This window comes from Ascaphus truei, chromosome 4, assembly GCF_040206685.1.
Source record: "Ascaphus truei isolate aAscTru1 chromosome 4, aAscTru1.hap1, whole genome shotgun sequence".
Classification (NCBI taxonomy): Eukaryota; Metazoa; Chordata; class Amphibia; order Anura; family Ascaphidae; genus Ascaphus; species Ascaphus truei.
This window is the reverse complement of record NC_134486.1, coordinates 323,616,742-323,637,741: the sequence shown is the minus strand read 5'-3', so window position 1 is coordinate 323,637,741 and position 21,000 is coordinate 323,616,742. Positions and strand designations below refer to the sequence as shown.

Sequence of the window (21,000 nt, the reverse complement as noted above, 5' to 3'; positions counted from 1 at the left end):
ACCTGGTGATTATCTGAGAGTAGGAGCCACTTGATAACCTACAGGAAACTAAATTGATGTATCTGGTGGTAGGGGCCCAGAGACTTGCATATTAAAGGTTAAGCCGGTCTCTGGCCCCTATCCATCTGGTGCATGTACAGGATCACCCTGTATATCCATCTACAGTACCTGTGGCTCATGTAGGTTTCCCCCAGTAATGTGTAGGGAGACTTTATTGTATGTAGACTGTGTGTTGTAAACTGTGAAGTGCATTCCCTTGGCTCCTGGGCACGCTAGGCTGGTAATCCGACTACCCAGTCTACCTACCCAGGAACCCAGGTTGGGCTTGTTCCATGGGGAGATCGGATACTATGAAGGGTGGGGATGGGCAGCCCTTCTATCTGGGAGATGTTGGTCCAAAGAGCGGAGCCATTGTCTACCGAGACAGAGACGCCTATCTCCTCTGGAGATAGCAAGCCGGTACTGACAGCAGGGGGAAGGTAAGTGCTGCTCTCATTGGTCGATTTGTACTTCCTACTCTCCTTGCCTTGGCCTCCCCATCACACCCCCAGCCTGGATTGGCCCACACAGACGAGCCCTCGCACTGTGAATGGCTTCCTTTCTAGCATCTTGTCTGGAATTGGTCGCTGCCCTGAGCTCCATCATTTCTATGGAGACCGGGAACCTAGAAAAGCAGCGGCCAATTTGAGTTCCCCAGGTCTCTCTTCGGCTGACGTGCAGATAGAATAAGCGGTGGGCTCTGAGGACGTGCCAGAGACACCCGAACTCGAAACTGCTTGTACACCAAGTGGAGATTTGAACTTGGTTGGTTCCAACTTGCATCCAGCACTACCGGGATCCTGCAGGCTTGACACCTAAGCAATTGGGTTTTCCTCTGTATTGCGTGGGGTTTTGTGAGTATACCTCTGTTGTGATTTTGTGCTGGTCTATTGGCTCTGGCTGAAATAAACACCCATTTATTTGATCTCTGTGTCCTGTCTGGTGCTTGGTCCTGTGAAAGAGCTCTGATCTCTGGTGACAATGTATAACTGTCACACTGTGTTAGAGCTTAATAATAACCAGCAGATCCTTTTGTATAAACAATGGAAGTAAACACATCCAATTAGGTTTATTAACTAAGACAATGGCAACAGCAAAATAATAAACATACAGCAATAATCAGATACACATACACATAAATATAACTTCCCTTCCCTGTTACAGAACACTAATAGGGGATATAACTATACCCCCTCCCAGTCCTTTAGTCCTAGGTGATCTCCCAATAACTGGTGCTAAGTTGCGTTGGGGCCCAAAGAAAGGAAAATATATAAACAAGTACAACACTAGTGTTGGAAGAAATAATGCTTCACCTGGGCTTATCCAGAGACTCAGAGTCCTGCCCAGGGATCCCGATTCTATGTCCCTATCAACAGGGCTTGGTCCTTTTGTACATAGAGATGATGACTAGGCCTCAGATATCTCCAAGATGGAACCTCTGATGCAACAGGATCTGAAGACAGAAACGTGGCTACCACGGTTGGAGAGGATGCGCTCACCTCGTTGATGGGGGTTGTCCCTCTGTCCTCTTAAGTTTATGGTATTACAATTGCATAGAGGCTGTCCCTCTGGTCCCATAAGGTTATTCATTGTAGTTATTTATAAAATGTTTTACAAGAAAGTAACTCATTGCGAGTTACCTCTCGTTTTCAAGTATGTTCTGGGCATAGCGTTAAGATGACAAATAATACATGGTTACAAATACCTAGTAACATAAGTGAACAGGGTATACATTATATACAAGACATTGCTTGCACAGTTAGAGATAAATATATTATAGGCTTATGTAACAGTTACAGACCAGATTAAAATGTGAGGCAGCTTTACTTTTGAACGAACTTAGACTGGTGGTGGATGTGAGAGTCTCCGGTAGATTATTCGAGTTTTGAGGTGCACGGTAAGAGAAGGAGGAGCGGCTGGATACTTTGCTGAACCTTGGGACCATGAACAGTCTTTTGGAGTCAGATCTCAGATGGTACGTGCTGCATGTGGTAGGGGTGAGGAGCTTGTTCAGATAGACGGGTAGCTTGCTCAGAAAGTATATGATGACAAGACAGGAAAGATGAACTTTGCGTCTAGACTCAAGTGATGACTATCTAATTCTTTGAGCATTTCGCAGTGATGTGTGTTGTAGTTGCATTGGAGAATAAAATGGCATATTGAATTGTAGAGGGTATCAACTTTGCTACGGTGGGTTTGGAGTGCCAAACCATATACTATGTCCCCATAGTCGATAACTGACATTAGCATCTGCTGTGCGATACGCTTTCTGATCAGTGGGCTTAGGGAGGATTTGTTCCTGTAAAGTACACCTAGTTTGGCATAGGTTTTGGATGTCAGGGTATCAATGTGCATCCCAAATGTTAAATGGGAGTCATACCATATGCCCAAGTATTTAAAACTAGTAATAGAAGTTAGGGTGGTGTTAACATTATGGAGGTACAACTTTTATAGGAGCTGTCCCTCAGTCCCCTCAAAGCAGCACTCCTGGGGACACTTATTTTTTGACATTTCATTTTTTTAATAGGTTTTAAGCAGGAGGTATCCTGATCTGATTGCGTTGATATCAGGACCAGGGACCCCCTGCTTCAGGTGATACCTCAAAAGGGGGTGTCCGTAGCAGCTCCAGCTAGATAGTTTGGGCTAAGATAACGGCGGCTTAAATGTCCCACGTCCTGCGGGCCAATAGGAAGTTGGGATATCATCTATTGTGGCTTCCTATTGACCCATATGACATTTAAACAGCAGAGAGATACCAGCATCGACTATGGAGGTAAGTATATCAGGAAACAAGGGGTACCCAGAGCTGAAATCAATGTGGTTCAGCTCCAGACTCTCTGCTTCAAACCAAAAAAAATTTGGAACATAAAAGGGTCCACAGGTGTGCTGCTTTAAATTCTTCCTAATATTCTGTTAGTACAGTCTTTATAGAAGTTATTGCATGTTTGGGTCATAGATAGTTCTTACCCTTACCTATTATGTAGATTATTTTAATATTCTTTAGATATCCGATCCTGAGGGGATTAGAGCTCACAGTCTAGATATTTTATCTGCCTTGCAGCAGTTATACATTTTAGGCAGGGTACCTAATCCTGGTCACTGTCAGAGGTCCAGAGCAATGTTCTGTCTATACCAGTCTCCCCTGTGCTATTGACAAGTAGAATGATGTGAAGGCAAAAGAGAGAATACATGGTACTCTGTATTACAGTATATAATGAAGGTAAGTCCCTCCTCTGTTCCTGACCTTAGACCCACTGCCCATGTCAGTGTTAGCAAATACAGTAGTACATAGATATGCGGTGAGCTGGTGCATCACAAAATAAGCTCACAGAAACATAAGTCCATTCAAGTGAATCCAAACTTCAGAACAACTGTATAAGTAACAGAAATGTTCATCCCATGGAGAAAAGGAGACCTAGTGGTGCCCACACAGCTACCACATCCAATGGTCCATATTGAGACATAATTCACCCATGGGGCATAATCAATAAGCAATCCCACACTAGAGAGGTAATAATAAAAGGGCTGATACCCTATACCTGACTGTGTTAGTTCCAAGTAGGATGAATTCTTCAGCGTGCAGTCCTCAGAGGTGTAGATCAGAAGATGAAGGAAGGAGCACAGCTATCCGCATCCAGAGTGCATGAAATGAAATAGGGCAACTCCAAGTACAATAAAAAGTATTTATTAAATCAGCTTAGCAATGGGGTAGGAGAACGCACCAACGCGTTTCGTCCCGCAGGACTTTCTCAAGGTGTGAAAGTCCTTGAGAAAGTCCTGCGGGACGAAACGCGTTGGTGCGTTCTCCTACCCCATTGCTAAGCTGATTTAATAAATACTTCGATTTTATTGTACTTGGAGTTGCCCTATTTCATTTCATGCACTCTGGATGCGGATGGCTGTGCTCCTTCCTTCCTTCACCTTCTTAGCAAATACAGTAGTAACAAGTTACGTCTGCGTAATGCTGACAATACAGCTGGCTTACCATGGGGTTACCTTGGGTTTTGTACAAGAACAACCAATAATGTTTCTGAGATTTTGTTTCAGGCTTTGTCGGCATACATTGGTTATCACTGCAGCTTACTAAAGCACACTATCAGGGTAACCTAAATCATATATTAAATAGTGTGATTACAGGGATTTTAACAAACAGTTTAGCATAATGAAAAACCACTATGGGTTACATATTAAATGCCATGTGTATGCTTAGCTTTCATGCTGCAGGACCTGTTTAAATCCTTTACTACTGTAGGAACATACAGTACACAGCCTTTACTAGTCATTAAATCCGATAATGCTTTGACAGCGGTTGTTTTCGAGGGCAATACTTAGCAGACCGTCTTGGCAATTGCAGAAGAAACAACGGGGACAAGTATTATTACCTAGTTTAAAGAAGCATTTCCAAGACAGGTCCATTCTCTGGTGGATCCAACATCTTTCCTTCAACAAAACAGACAAGTCCCACGGGGTTCATCAGAACAAAAATATAGCCTGACTTCAAAAGCTATTTCGAACTTGGCTTGTAACACGCTCATGTTCATGGTATGGTGCAGCTGCTGTTTGTTTTATACACATTGCTGACAGTTACAGCTCAGAGATAAAATGGGATTGCTCACCTCTAACCTATCAAACTGCTGACAACAAACAGCCATGGTGTGATTGCCAAAAACCTGTTGATAAAGACTGTGTAGCGATGTTAATGTATATCACTATTTCTTTTATCTCTTTGAAAGTGTACATGGAAAGTTTGGCTATGTTTTTTTCTCTTTTAGCAGAAATCTGTGTACAAGATATACAAACGGACAATATTTTCTTAATCCTGGTCTTGTTTTCAGTATTATTCATTTTATATTGGGCAGGTGGTATGTGTGAATGTTTTATGTCTTCAGCTCAGTGCTAAAACCCAGAGTCCTTTGCACATGACGTGTGATTTAAAACATTCAATTATCGTGTTCCTCCTTCACATCTTTCTAGTTTGAGTCATCCTTATATATAGCATGTTTGGGAATGCTGTAGATTTTGCCTGTATAGAAATAAATAGTTAGCAAGCACGTTCAAATCATAAATTTTATCTTCATGAGGTCACTCTGACTAGATAAATCACAAGTGGCATCCTCAGATAAATGAGAATGACATGTAATAAATTGTGTTGTACTGTATGCGCAATGTGACTTTTACTTGGTTTGCTTTGGAGTTTACTGTAGTTCTCTGTATTTTTTTCTCAGAATGCTCCGAGCTGAGTTCCATTGGGAATCTTCTTCTCCCATTGGTTATGTTCCCATTTCTTCCCTCACACCTGTCCATCCACATTGGTCGCTCTCTCTCAATGACACTTCTCTATCTGCCTGTGGCTCCACTTTCTCTGATACCAGCGATGTTCCTCACTCCTCTTGTTCTAGTACAGGGGTGGCCAACTCTAGTCCTCAAGGGCCACTAACAGGTCAGGTTTTAAGGATATCCCTGCTTCAGCACAAGTGTCTCAGTCATTGTCTGATTGAGCCACCTATGCTGAAGCAGGGATATCCTTAAAACCTGACCTGTTGATAGCCCTTGAGGACTGGAGTTGGCCACCCCTGTACTAATAATTCTCTTCCTCTGTTATATGCTTGCCACCAGTACCTTGTTAAAACATTTGATATATTTAAACGTTTCAATCATGTCCCCCCTATAATTTTTATCCTCCAAGTCGTACATGTTGAGGACTGTAAGAGACGTGCGCAGAGGTATGCAAATGGAGACCGTTTTAGTGGGAAATTAATAAGGCTTTATTGCCTGTTCCTTTAACAATGTAAACACAAAACATTAAAAAAAAAACCTGCTCCACTTTGGAGAATAACTAGACAGTACTGTATATGCCCTATATAACTGGGTGTTCATCTAGGCTGATTACCACCCCAAACACACACACACATATAAATATATATATGCTTCAGGGATATATATATATATATATATATATATATACAGGGATATATATATATATACTGTATATACACACACAACAGTCCAACAAGAAAGTCTCTTATATGTTTCTGTTGTTCTTGCTGTAGGGGAAGTTCTCGTGGCCCTGGCGTAATCTGTTTGCGTGCAAAAAAAAGTCTTTAGTCCAGGTGGAGACTAGTTCATTGAGTAGCTGCAATTAACTATCTCTCTGCTGAATTCTCAGAACTCTGAGGCTGCTTTTTTTAAACAGGGATATGTCCCTGTTACAAGGACCTTTAATATTTCCCATTATGTTTGATAAAGTAGACCATGCACCATAGTTTTATATGTCCTTCTGCAAATATGCTTCCCCTGGCGTAATCGGTTTGTGTGCAAAAAAAAGTTGACGCACGCAGCACAACACATGCACATTTTTTTTATACATTAGCACACAGAGATACCTGAATTTTCTACTCCTGTTTGTGCTAATTTTACAGCAAAATTACTTTTAACTTGTACAGCACTACAGTGTATAAGGAAAAATATATATTCTACCTATAAGATTGGCTGACATGTGGAAGCTCCTTAGAGGGAATTTGTGAATGAAAATATAGTAACATTCTAAAACTTCCACAGATAATCATGGCACAATGTGGAAATATTTGCAGGGGGAAAAAGAAGCCGTAGGTTTGCAACTCGGGTTAAAGCATCAACTTGCTGTTGTGATCCTACCCACTTCCCACAACCAATACCTGCAGGGTTTATTATTACAAGTAGATTTGGATCATTTTATCAGGTACTGGGACAGTTACAAGTACACGGGTAGGTGGCAACCTTGATCAGCCAAAATATTTGCTGTGAGGGGGGTGCTGCCAAGGACAAATCTATCGAAAGATCTCATCGGGAAAGGCAACTGGGATAAAGCTTTATTGCGAAGTGAAGCCAGATGGATTTATACACTAGGCACACTGTCCCCCCCATGGTTTAAATGAGTTTAATCTGAGGAATGTAGATTAATTAATAACATTATACAAATTATTCCATGAATTCATTATACTGGCCATGACACCAATATTAATGACACTCCATGGATGAATCCTCTCCTTACATATACACTGTAGGTATGTACAAGGAGCCCCTCTGTCTTATGAGCTCTAGCTTCCATTTTTTTTTCACAATTATCACACTTTAGCCTGTGATTTTACATTTTGATCTCTATGTTTATTAAAATTGAGATTTTTAGTATCTCCTCCCCACCCTCAGCTCTCTCTCCCCCCTCAGCTATCTCACCCCCCCAGCTTTCCCCTCCCCCAGCTCTTTCTCACCCCTAGGCTCTCTCTCCCCCTCTCCCCTCAGATCTCTCGCCCCCCACAGCTCTCTCTCTCTCTACCCATCAGCTCTCCCCCAGCTTTCTCTCCCCTCAGCTCTCTCTCTCCCCCCCAGCTCTCTCTTACCCCCACCTCAGCTCTCTCTCCCCCACATCTCTCTCTCCCCTCGGCTCTCCCCCTGGTCTCTCTCCCGCCCCCTCCCCTAGCTCTCTCAGCCCCCCCAGCACTCTCTTCCCCCACCTCAGATCTCTCTCCCCTCAGCTCTCTCCCCCCAGATCTCTCTCTCCCCCCTCAGCTCTCTCCCCAGATCTCTCTCTCCCAGCTCTATCTCTCCCCAACTGTCTCTCTCCCTCAGCTCTCTCTGCCTCTCAGCTCTCTCTCTCTCCATCAGCTCCTCTCTCCCCCTCAGCTCTCTCTCCCCCTCAGCTTTCTCTCTCCCCCTCATCTCTCCCTCCCCTCCATTCTCCCCTCAGATCTCTTCCTCAGGTCCCTCTCTCTCCCCCTCAGCTCTCTCTCTCTCCACCTCAACTCTCTCTCTCCCCCTCAGCTCTCTCTCTTTCTCTCTCTCTGTCTCTCTACCCTCCTCAGCTCTCTCTCTGGCTCTCTACCCTCCTCAGCTCTCTCTCTCCCCCCTCAGCTCTCTCTCCCCCTCGGCTCTCTCTCTCTCTCGCCCCTCAGCTCTCTCTCTCTCCCCTCAGCTCTCTTTCTCCCCCCCCCCTTGGTTCTCTTTCTCTCTTGCCCCTCAGCTCTCTCTCTCCCCTTCTCAGCTCTCTCTCAACCATACCTACCTTTAGCAGGAGGAGATGATTAGAGGAGCAGCCGACAGAGGAGCCACCACTCCGGGCTTGACCCGAAGATTATGGTTTTCGCTAACCAATTTGCGGGCTACGATTCACATTTAAAATCTCCAGTTAAGGTGTGCAAACTGGGGGGTGGCGGCAGGAGACTGAGGATCGCCAGAGTGGCACAGGGCGTCATTCAGAGGAGTTGGATGGCGGGAGCAAAGCAGGGTGGCAGAGGAGAACAGCAGTCCGACTTCTCAGGCGGCATCTCCCCTTGCGTGCTTCCGTCAAAATGGCTGCCATGACAACCGGACGTCCCGTGACATCACGGCGCCATGCAGTGTCACGTTGCCATCACAATGGGATGCCCTGCGGCACCACATTGCCATGACAATGTGACGTCTCATGGCGCCACTTGACATCGCAGAGCCATTTTGATGGGTGCATGCAGGGGGAGATGCCGCCGGAGAAGGTAAGTGAGTTAAATATGTGAATAAATAAACTGTTTATAAAAATTCTTTAAAAAGTCTCCGGGTTATCATTCAGCAGAAGGTGGCAACCCTGACCATATGTCATTAGGGCCCTGAATGGGTAATATGACCTTAAAATTGTATTCCCACATAGTCAGCCAGTTGATTTTCTTAGGGGCCTCTAAATGGGGAAGTGTTAGTCAATTTAGTGTTTTCTTTACCCTTATCCCACCTTGTCCCTATCAGAGAACCAATAGAGTTACAGGGGAAGTGGGCAGAGGGTAGTCTGGCTGCACGCGCTTGTGCTGAACACACAGTGACATCACATAAAAGGAATTATCCTGAGTAAATCAAATCCCTCCTAAACCTAACTTTACAAAAATACATGTCAAATACTTATAGGTGTCTGATTGGGTACAAAAGGTATCAATTGCCCAAATGAGACCCCTTAAACATGTCACTGGAATTAGTACACTTTGGTGAACTAACATCATGAGCTTTACAACATTGAAGGTAAAGAAACATATATTGGAGTTGCAATGCAATGAAAAACCCAGTCACCTTTCCTCATTTCTTTTAACACGTTATGATGGTTAAGAATGCATGAACAAATATAAATATACCTATGGAGAAAAACTGGGGCGCTCCCTTTGCACAATATATAACACCAAATACTGTACAGATGCAAGAGGTCAAAAATCAACGTATAAATATAAATATACCACACATATCAATATTCGGTGTCTGCTGCCCTATAAAGGAAAGGTCTCCCAGGTACTCTGCACACACCTGACGAAGGATTTATTGATCCGAAACGCGTAGTGTGTGTAGAGACCTAGATTAGAAGTTTTGTGTGTCTGCTTGAGGACACCGTAGCCGGCGCCTGCACTAAGGAAGACTAGTCCTGTACACCGGACGCGGCGGACAGGAATACACTGCACCAGAGAACGGGAGGCTGGCGTCGTGGTACTGGAGCCGTTTTTATATGTGAGTTATTTGTTATCTCACTTTTACTTCTAAATAAATGCATTTTTAATCAATCCGTGTGGTGCTGTTTCCCACTATATGCGCCCTGAGTGCATCCCCCACCACCCCGTGTTACTTTAATTATCGGTCTGATATTGATTTTGACCTCCGTCTGTGCCCCTCTCTCTTTTTTCTATAAAAAATACTTCTGCCAGTGGCTAGTGCAAACCCTTTGCCTGCTTCACCATTTTTGGTTCGGAGATTTTTTTTGTTGCGATCCAAAAGTTCCCTTAGTGCTAGGAAAGTCACTGGGCGTTGCATGTACGATTTATTTTGATTGCTTTCTCTTTCAAAATGTGATAGCTTTAAAGAAAATAATGCAAAAAAAAAATGTGCAGGGCTGCTATTTCGCTACTTGAAAAAAACTAAATAGCATCTACAACGTTTGTCGCCCAAAGCTCAATCAACATTTTTGTGGGTTTTTTCGTACTTTTTGGAAAGTGTGGCACATCTCTACTAGTTAGGATCTTAGGTCTATATGAAGAAATAATAGTGTGACAAGTTCACATTTGTAGTGACCAAGGCTGATCTGTAAAGTGGGTTTCTGTTACGGAATCCTTAATAGCAGACATTTTAGGAGCCCAACCAGAACACATTCATGTGAATAGTTCTTAAAGATAATATACGTCTGGAGAATTTCACAATTAAGAATATGTTGAGTGCAGGATATGTTTAAAGCTAGCTTAAGAAAAAAAATAGGAACATGGATTGAGGGGTGTGCGACAATTTTAACTTTTTTATTGCCAGAAAGACTAACACAGTGTGGAGTAAAAGCCCCATCGGGCAATAAAGGGGTTAAGTGTATGTCCCCTTTTACAGTCTCTAGAGAAATGTAAAAAAAAAAGCGTGTTTCTCTTTCAGCTTAATAAGATACAATGGAGTATAAATACCAATAGAGGAAAACGAAAGGAATCTGTGTGTATTACTTGATATTACTCATTACACATGGGGAATAATTCTATAGTCTCAGCCATCTCTTGGACAAGCAAAGGATACTCACTGGCAGACATTTGAAAGCACTGGTGACGTCACATGTCAAATAGTCTCAATTACATATTGATTCAATTTAGATGTTGCAAGATAGTATAATGAATACCAAATTTGATTTGCTACAATGATTATGTGTTCTGTGTTTTATTAAAAGGATGTAACATAGTGTAAACATGTTATTTATCTTTTAATTCATTTCCGTAATACATGTTTGTGCAATTTAATATGAGAGATAATACAAAATAAGAGCTCAAAAAGTTATATCCAACTCGAAGAAAATAATGAGCTTTTCTTAACTATACACATCAGATTCATCTTTGCTTATTCAACAAACTTATAAAGTGTGAAGAATAATACTCTACGTGATAATTTTTTATAGATGAGAATTTTTTGGAGATGAGAGATTTTTTACAGCTTAGAACTGTCTGTTTATTTCTGTGTCATTTTCTTATCCACAATTATATAACTTATGAACGGTATGCACTTAAATGAGCATTCGTCCAGCCAGCTCTATTTTTTTTTTAAACATGTGTGGGATGGAATGGTTACTTGGAGCTGGGCCGCGATTATTTCAGCTCCGGGGAGCTCCTGGTTGTATGTTATGAAATAACAATATACATGTTGCAGTTGGGAGCCGTGGCTCATGTTTCTTATTGTATTACTTTTACCACATTTGGAAGACTGGTTTACGACTAGCACGTCCCTATACATTAAAGATTTCTATTGGTACTGTACTGTTGGTGAGATGGGACAGGAATTAGTTCTCATAGTCGTAACACATACAGTAAATACAACATACTGTACCTACATTCTAAGAACTAACGGGTTGGCCGCCCTACAAGGACCATTACTCTTCACACTACTTCTGTCAACTCTTCGCAAATATTTTTTTTTTTTGCATATATAATGTCAATTTGAATATATCTCGCAACAAGTTTCTTCCCTCTCAAAATGTTGCAATTGCCTCTGATTTTGTGAAGCCTTAAACTAGACGGGCTTGTAAATAAGCGTAGTGTTATTAATATTGCAACATTTTAAACAATTAAGGATATAAACTATAAACAGTCGATCAAGATGATATAATATGGAAACAATTACCAATATCATTTTTGTTAAATCATTTTACTTTGAATGATTGCCACTGTGTAAGAGAGACTGCTATTAAGTATTAAGTCCCCTGTTATGTCACACTGATTGCTCTTTTGATATCCCTCCCACCGGAGTGCCTTAGCATCATCAGACTGCAATTAAAACTTAATCCGATCTTTTCAACTATATTGTTGTATCCCGGGCAGTTTGTTTCTCTCCCACCTCGGGCCACATCCTCAGAGCTCCCTTATGTGACTTAACGTGACATTAACCTAAGTTAACATCCCCTTAAGCCTTTCCACAGATCTTCAAATGCTAAAACATAATGTTAAGTCATGTTTCCCCCAGAAAGAGCATTGTGTTAACTATAATGGCCGTTAGTGATCATTTTATGCCAAAAATGGCATTCCCTACCCGTTTCTATCTACTAAAGGCCATTGAGGTTAATGCAGATTCTTAACATTACATTAGTTATGTCATACCTAATGATGGCGTTACTGCCATCCAGACCCTACAATATGGGTTTTGCTGTAGAGAGAGAGTGCTATTTTAATACAATACCAGTTGACATATATACTAATTTGGTCCTATAGTATGTGAGACTACACATTAGAGATCCACCAAAGTGTCGTTATCGGCTTCAGTAATAGGCCGATACAAAAATGAGAACAGTAGTCACTAAGGCCCATAGCAGTAAATGGAGCTACACTTTAGCACGCCATAACAGGTTTGTTTTCCGTCATCATTTTTTGCCTATATGCTACAATGCTTTAAGATTATCATTCTGTATTATAATCATAAGGATAATAGCTGTCATCAGCCTATATAATAAGAGACTGTGTTACAATGGAGTCTAATTTATCTAATAATGTTGATTGATGAGAATAGATAAAATAAGACTTAACAATAGATATCAGGTGACAGCGAGCCAAATGAGCGAGACTTGACATGCCAGCAACTCACTCTAATTGACTTAAATGCGTCAGTATTTTTAGGTTGTGTTTTGGTCAGTGACAATGCCAACAGAATCCTCACATAACATCAGTGATTTATTTGCCCACTCGGCCCTGAGAAAAGAGATCCACAGGGGTTTCCTAGTGTTCAATCCAAGTGCTAGAAATAGAAAGAGCAGGAGAGGCATATGGCTAGTATTACTAACTGGTGTAAGAAATAGTGTTTAAGCAAATGCCATTCAAGTAAATCTAACTGAGAGAGACCAAGAGATTGAAAGAGCGTTTGGGGCTATGCAAGATAATGTAGTACTCTATCGGTATTGGTCCAATCAGATATAGAATTAAATGTATCAACATACGCACTTACAATAACTACTTTCATATACACTTATCATAACACCCTCCTACTGCGTCTGTAAGTTCTCCCTACTTACCACTTAGATTGTAAGCTCTTTGGAGCAGGGACTCCCTTTCCAAATGTCTACTTTTTTGTTTGAAGTTAATTCCCAGTATGCCTCATATTATTGTCATGTGTGTTACTGCTGTGAGGTGCTATGTGCATGGATGACGCTATGTAAATAACGATACACATACAGCACATGACGGTTTGTGATTCGTTTTTAATGGACTAACAATTTCATATTGACAAGCTTGCCGTAGTTAACCTTCTCATCAGCTCCCAAGCCAGACTTAAAAAATAGATGATTCTTGGAAATGTTTCAAATCCCCCAGCTCCCAGCCAGTTCCAAAAGTTTAGGGTAGTACACTGAATGGTGTGCCAAGTCACAATAGTATTTACAGCAAGTGTTGTACAATGTTCCTTGCAGTTTGTTGAGAATAATTACTGTGAGATGTCTTGGCATTATTATTGTTCTGTAATATTGCTGTGAGGTGCTAAGCAAGTCTGTAAGAACATTATACAGTACATTTTGTGCAAACGTATCTGTCTGATTGTCACCATCTTGCCTACTGTGCACTGAAAAGTCCCAAAGCGATTTCCAAATGCTGATATTATACATTCTTTTGTCTCCTTCTTTGATGTGTAAACTTGGCCCTGTTTAACAAAGTCTAAATAGTGCCATTGCCTGATAAAAAGTAACATGAAAATACGAATATCAAAGAACTCACAAATTGAAAAAATATTATTACGGCATTACCGATTTTATGTATAAAGTTACACAGGCAGGATTTTCTTACATGACTGAGTTAACTGGTGCAGGTAAGGAAAACGGTGAGTGGGGTGTTGAGCTTGCATGGAAATTAATAAATAATAAAAACTACATGTATAATGTATAAATCATAACATTACAAATGTACAGGGTTTAAAAAGCAGCCCAGAAGTCAGCCAGTGAGAAGACAGACAAGGTGTCACACAGCGGGCTGAGAGAAGGCTGTCAGGCTGGAGTCCTGAGACACAGCAAATCTACATTGGAAAGACTGTGTGGATTATGTTACCATACCTGTGAAGGTAAGGTCTACACATTGAACTTCTGCTACCATTTCTAGGTTCACCTGGGGCTTCCCTGGCCAGTGATGGTAGTTAGTGAAGTTATTTTTGTTTAGTTAGCCTCCTTAGTGGAGTAGGTTTTTATTTTGTTACTTTACTTTAAAGGGACAGTGTACCCACAAGTATTGTTTGATTTAATATCAGCCATTTGACATTAGCATATCAAAAATAGCAACTGATTTTTTTTAAAGGCAAATAAGATCTAACCAGTAGACTAAAGTCAACAAAGATGTTTATATCATCCCACAAGGTTATGACCTTTCCCGACAGTATGCCAGTGTTTAAGTACAATAATAACAATACAGTCTCCATACATTGTTTCTACAGTTCATAAACAGAAACAAATATGTCATGAAATCAGTCATACATTAAAAATGTGCTTACCATATTTAAGAGTTATATATATCATTTCCATAACTCATCAAACTGAGGCATAAAATGGGTAGGTCAGAAAAATTATATTAAGGAACGTGAAATCTACACTAGTTTTACATGGTGAATGCAAATATACAAACACAGAATATCAACCATCAAATAGACATGCAAATATTGTTTTGTGTAAAGGAATAACTACCAAAGAATTAATCTATCCTGTATCGATTAAGAAGGAAAATAAACTTAAAGGAATTTTTATTTGCAGTTTATTTTTTGGTCCAAGCAATGAGATGCTTATATTAAGAAGAAAAATGTGATTTTTTTTTATAACCACAAATAAGATAACTTTGTCCACATTTAGATATAGTTAAAAGTTTGATTTAAAAATCCCTTTTTGAAAAATCCCTTTATCACTTAAAAATTCTCAAAGAGACCGGAAAAATGAAATAAATTGGGTTGAATCAAACAAAAGTCTGTGACATCATCACAAGAGTGAAGAAATAAAAATGGCTGTCAGCTGTCGTTAGACAAGATGGTACTCGACTGGATCCAAGACCAAGACAATGATCAAAAATAAGATGGGAGGATAATGTCAGAAAATTTGTTGGGGCAACATGGAGAAGAGAGGCTTGCAGACCGCAGTAAATTGTATGTATATATTTTCTTATAGCGGCAAGCAAGTATGCAGTGCTTTACAATTTGTTTAACCATTACATGGGATAAGGGCATCAAGACATAAAGGTAACATTGGGAGAAAGGTGCCCCTGTCCCAAAAACCTAACTATCTAATTGGCAGATGGGGAGAGCAACAGAAACAGTAGGCGTACATTTGAGTGCATTGGTTAGAGTGTCTCCATAAATAGTTTCTACAGTTCATAAACATAAACAAATAAGTCATGAAATCAGTCACCAATTAAAAACGTGCCTACCATATTTAAGAGTTATATACATAATTTCCATAACTCATCAAACTGAGGCATAAAATGGGTAGGTCTGAACAAGTATATTAAGGAACGTGAAATCTACACTAGTTTTACATGGTGAGTGCAAATATACAAACACACAATATCAAACATCAAATAGACATGCAAATATTGTTTTGTGAATAGGTATAACTACAAAAAGATTAATTCTGTAACGATTAAGAAGGAAAATAAATTTAAAGGAATTTTTATTTGCAGTTTATTTTTTGGATGCTTGCATTAAGAAGAAAGAATGGATTTTTTTTTAAATCACAAATAAGATGACTTTCTCCACATTTAGATATAGTTAAAAGTTTGATTAAAAAAATCCCTTTTAGAAAATTCCCTTTATCACTTAATATATTGGCCATTTAGTAACAATTACACGAAACATTCCCTGGCATCTGTTCTAAAGTGTTATCTGTAGTTTGTTTGCTTATCTTAAAATAGAACGATAAGGATTTCTCTGTGGTTATTTCAGGAATGTAAAATCAAATTTTGTTAACTGACAGAGGAGCAGCAGTAGTAACAACTGAATAATGCTTTCTGGCCTTTGATTGCTGTAACTGGAAATATAATAGCATGACGGTATGATCACAAGATTTAATATATAATGTGGTGGGTGTATTATTATTGTTGTATTTCTAGTTTTCACAATGGTTCCACCACTCTCAGGACCCTAGAGGAAATGTGTCATAACATTTATATGTAAGGAAACACCCTAGTCTCTAAAACAATATGTGAGTAATAATTATACAGGTGGCGATCTTTATTATAACCCATTTGGATTTGGGCTATCTCTGCCGGATAAATACAATAAATGCTATAATAAAATATATTTTAGCATATAGACTATATAGTATATTGTAGTGTAGAATATAATATATATATATATATATATATATATATATATATATATATATACACACAATACAATCTTTCATGGGAACCTTCCACTGTGCCTCAAGAGGAACATTATCGACCAATTTATTATGCCTGTTCTCGCGTATGGGTGTGGCACTTGGACCCTAAATGCAAACATGGCGCAATGTATGCTGGGTATTAACTGAAGAGAAAAATATTGAGTGGGTTAGAACCCAATCAAAAGTCTGTGACATAATCGCAAGGGTGAAGAAATTAAAATGGCAGTGGGCCAGACATATTGTAAGAAGAAATTACCATTGTTGGACAAAGATGGTACGTGACTGGATTCCAATGGAAATTAAAAGACCATGATGATGACCAAAAGTAAGTTGGGAGGATGAAATCAGAACATTTGTTGGAGCAACGTGGAGAAGAGAGGTTTGCAACCACAGCACCTGGAAGATCATTGGGGAGGACTTCATTGAGCAGTTAACAGGGGCTGAAGATGATGGTGATATATATATATATATATATATATATATATATATATATATATATATATATATATATATATATATTTGTATACCTGTATTTTAAATTTTTTAAGTAAATAAGAATTTTTACATTAATTATTTATTTCCCATCTTTATTTGCCCTTCCCTGCCAGCTCAATACCCCCTATTCTTATCCCCACCCTTTACCCATCCCTACATGCCAACAAATGGCAGCAAGGAAGGAAAACGCACAGCCTAATGAAAGGAAATGCTTGTTCTCCTTGTTCCTCCCCAGCCTCAAAGCGGAAATTAGGTTGTCCCTGGTTTTCTCCTTGGGTATTGTTATGAGGGGCCGAGCCACGATTCATACAGTAGTTAAACAATCTGTTAAAATTCTTAGTTATTAGAACCTTTGGGAGTATGGATTTTACTTCCCTCCCCAAATGTGGCAATTCCTGTCAAATGACAGACTGTTGTCAAGTATCTATTTTGAGTCTACTTTGCCTGAACCCAAAAAGAAAGCAGTGGGAAGAGCATCCAACTCCCACTACATCTGCTGCACAGCTCAGAACTGGACTAGAAAATGGACCAGTCATGTATCCAAATGCCTAGACCCTATACATTTAGGTTGAGAATAAGAAGACCTCTGTAAAAAAGGATCTCTCAACCCTGCACTAAAGTGCAATGCAAAAATAAGAAATACGTGTTTAAACACTACCATATTTTATTTGTCCAATTTACAATGGACGTTTTAGATATTTTATTGCTCACAGAATTCTAGTGTAAAACAGAAAATATAACTAGCTTGCTACTGTATAAAGTGATATCAAAAAGTTTTATTATCATCTACGGTTGAAAGTCTAGTGTTATAAATAACAAGAAATACATTCCAGCAGCACACTGGTTAAACAAGTAAAATGATCTGTGACTCTTACTACTGTTTTCCAACTTCAAAAACCAAACTCATACTATATGTACAATGACTCGGATTATGGAGATAGAAAGGCAGGAAGATTAGGAAAGTAGATAGACAGCACAGCCCTTAAATGGACTACAACATTCCTTTAGTCCTTAAGAATTATTATCTTACATATGTTATCTTCTTTTTCCACATTTCACAAGAAAATATTTTGATACTTAACAAACTATTGTGAATGTGCATAGTGAGATACATCATTTTACCTGCTGTGATAAAAGACTGTTATACAATATCATTGTTGTGAATGTGTCAATTGACTTGGGATATACACAGCATGAGAAAAAGTTGACACCTGGCTCCCAAATGACATACAGTAGACATTCGGGGGGGGGGGGGGGAACCCCAACAATACCAGCATTCTACGGTTTATATGTTCAGCATATCTGTCCTTTTGCACATGCAATACGATTACGATATGATTGTTATAATGCTTGTTTAACTATATGGAAAGTCCCAACATCTGTGAAATAGGTGAGAAAGTGTTTTACACATAAAACAAACAGGTTTGTTTGCAGTATCACAATAAATGAAAAAGAAAGCAATTTAGGAAAATTATAAATTAAGGCAAATTAAAATGTTAGAAAGAAAAATAATCTAGTTTATGGAAGCATGTTGGTGATAATGTTGACATTCTATATGTAAATATTTAACATCAAGGATATAATGTCAACAACATATGTTTCATGATTTTCATAGACATGTAGACAATATTTAACTGCTCTTAAAATAATGGTGTGGTAATCCCTTACAGCTACATGCTTGTTGACTATTAGGTAACATACACATACCTAAATATATTTACAGACACTGACAAACAGACTCATGTTTGTCTGTGTGTTTATAGACATTTAGAAAGACAACATATTTATCTACACAAAAGGGCATTGAAGCAATACCACATGTAAAACATTATATTTGTTATATACTGTACAGTAGATGAACAATCCTTTCTTTTTGTCTTACCTGACAGTAGTGTGTTGGACAAGTCACAATGGCAGTTTATCTATTGCAGCCCCTGTGGCTTTCCTTGGATGGCAGAGCAGGTATACGAATATTCTAGTTGAGGACTATTGAAACATTGGCAAAGCATCCAACACACAAGTGTATGCACTGATAAGCCTTCCCCACTCTGCTGGTGTTACTAGCTGCTGAAGTCATGCAGGAAATGGTAGAATGCAATCCCCTTCTCACAGATATCCTAGTCAGAGTAGCAGGAGAGTCCCACAGTCTCCCACCCAGAGCTTTAGATGAAAGTTTTTTTTTTTTTCCCTCAACTGTTGCTAGGTGTTGTTAGGGTTTGGCAGTATTATTCTGAGATAATGTTTCCTCTCTTTTGGTCTGTTCAGGCAGTGTTAGAGCAGTGACTTTGTTGAGCTGTTTTCTGCTATGCTATATTTAACTGGTGCTCTCAGCCAGCCGAGCCTGTCAACAGCTGAGAAGTTTGGAGCATTCTTGTTGCTGTTGTACAGCAGCAATGTTATCAGTGGACAGTGAATTGTACTGCTTAATACGTTCAATGCAGGACTAGAGGAAACCTATCATTCCAAATGTAGCACACTTTCCCCACAACCCTGGGAGATATGACAGCTACGGTGTATGTGGTGCGTTACCTGCGGTTCACAGGAGGCCTGAATCTCCGCTGCTGGGACCCTGGGGTGTGCCTGATCTGTCTGGTGACAGCGCCTTCACCTGTACGGGATTCTACTATGTTGGATAACCCCGTTACAAGACCCAATACAACACACACTGCTAATAATAATAACAGTTTACTGCATGCATAAAAAGAATAACGAACCATAGTACCACGTCCCCACCAACTAGGCCTAGCAGGGCCGTACCCCACAATGTCCTCCAACCAATGTCCCACCTGATTGGTTATCCCCCAAAAGTTATCCCCCAAAAGTGTGAGAGTGTTGCCCACAAGAACTGAAGATGTTATAGTTGGTGCACTTGGAGTACCTGCACAGGTGCTCCTACACCCAGTATGGCCGGAAGATAATGTGGATCCACTGATCCAGCGATGTCGGCGCAACCTCCGCCTCTACGTGGGGTGGTATCCCGTGTGCATGGTTCCACCATGAAGATAATCTCTCTATATGGTGGTCTGGTCCCAGACCACCGGATCGCCAGTTCACCGCCACATCCTGGCTGTGTCCCCTCTCTGGCACTACAGGGGCCATGTCCCTAACTGATGGGTCGGTCCCTGCAGCAACCACAAAGTGAGGGGAGTCAGGGCTTAGCTGGGGCTAAGGGTTCTCTGGCCTAGGGCAGGGGTCACTGACTCCCGGCACATACACACCCTACCCCTTCTGCATCCCAGCTCCGACTGACGTGCTCCTCCGTGCGCGAAATGGATGCAGGGGATGCTGCCCTATTGGCTAGTTTCGTGCCATGTGACTGCAGCCCCTTAGGCTGCTGGGAACTCTAGATCCCCTGCGGGAGCTCCTAGGCTATGGCCGCCGCTCTCCTGCTCTCTGCGCGACTGCTCTGCATAAGCGCGGCCATATTTGTTATGGGAGCTGCCACGGACCGTCGGCGACCTGCTCGCAATCCCGACCGCCTGCACTGCCTCAGCAACCTCCCCTGCTGTAGCTGAGGTAAGTGGGACCCAGGAGGGATCCTGCTATACTCTCCTCCTTTTGAAAAACCTAACGTGCTCGCTTGGGCACAGCGTAACACAATACTATAACCACATAAAGCGTTATATAATAAAAATGCAGTGTCATTGGTACAACTTATCACATGAATCAGCTTTAAATCAAGTTATATATCTCTGTAAACATGACTATGACCAACTTAATCTTACTACGAGTACACTGCTGAGCCTCATATTGGGGTGCCCCGAAAGAATCATAGGCCACCCAGTTTGGAGGGTACCTAGCATCTTGGCTTCAGCGAAGCCCTTCTTCAACTCCCTCTGGGGAGTAATGTCCATATTCCTGAGCTCAGCCTCTCCCATTGGGGGTACTAGTGTCTCTGTAAAGTCTCTTTGGGGTATGAAGCAAGGGGTTCTGGGGCTCAGAGGGGGCTCATTGGAGCCACCGGAGTAGGCGTTTGTTGGCTGGACCCATTACCTTCTCCTTCGGGAGGTGCCCCTTGATTTCTGGGTGCCCTTTGAGAGGGTCCCTCCATAAGATTCTCTACAGTTTCGTTGACTGTTTCTTCAACTTCATCTGATCCTGCCTGCTCACCATCTAGTGGTGTAGCTTCTATTTCGGGC

The 21,000-nt window shown here is 40.7% G+C and overlaps 1 protein-coding gene across 3 annotated transcripts in view; it reads right to left on the bottom strand.

Moving 5' to 3' along the window:
• Nucleotides 1-19,180, bottom strand: part of FILIP1 (filamin A interacting protein 1) — a 163,445-nt gene extending 144,265 nt beyond the window's left edge. The window contains exon 1 of one of the 3 annotated variants that reach the window (XM_075597994.1): nt 18,744-19,180. The gene's annotated coding sequence lies outside the window, so the exon portion shown is untranslated. Of the gene's footprint in view, nt 1-4,421; nt 4,510-18,743 lie in introns of those variants that run through there. The other 2 variants (XM_075597998.1, XM_075597996.1) reach the window with 2 other exon arrangements.
• Nucleotides 19,181-21,000: the final 1,820 nt, after the last annotated feature.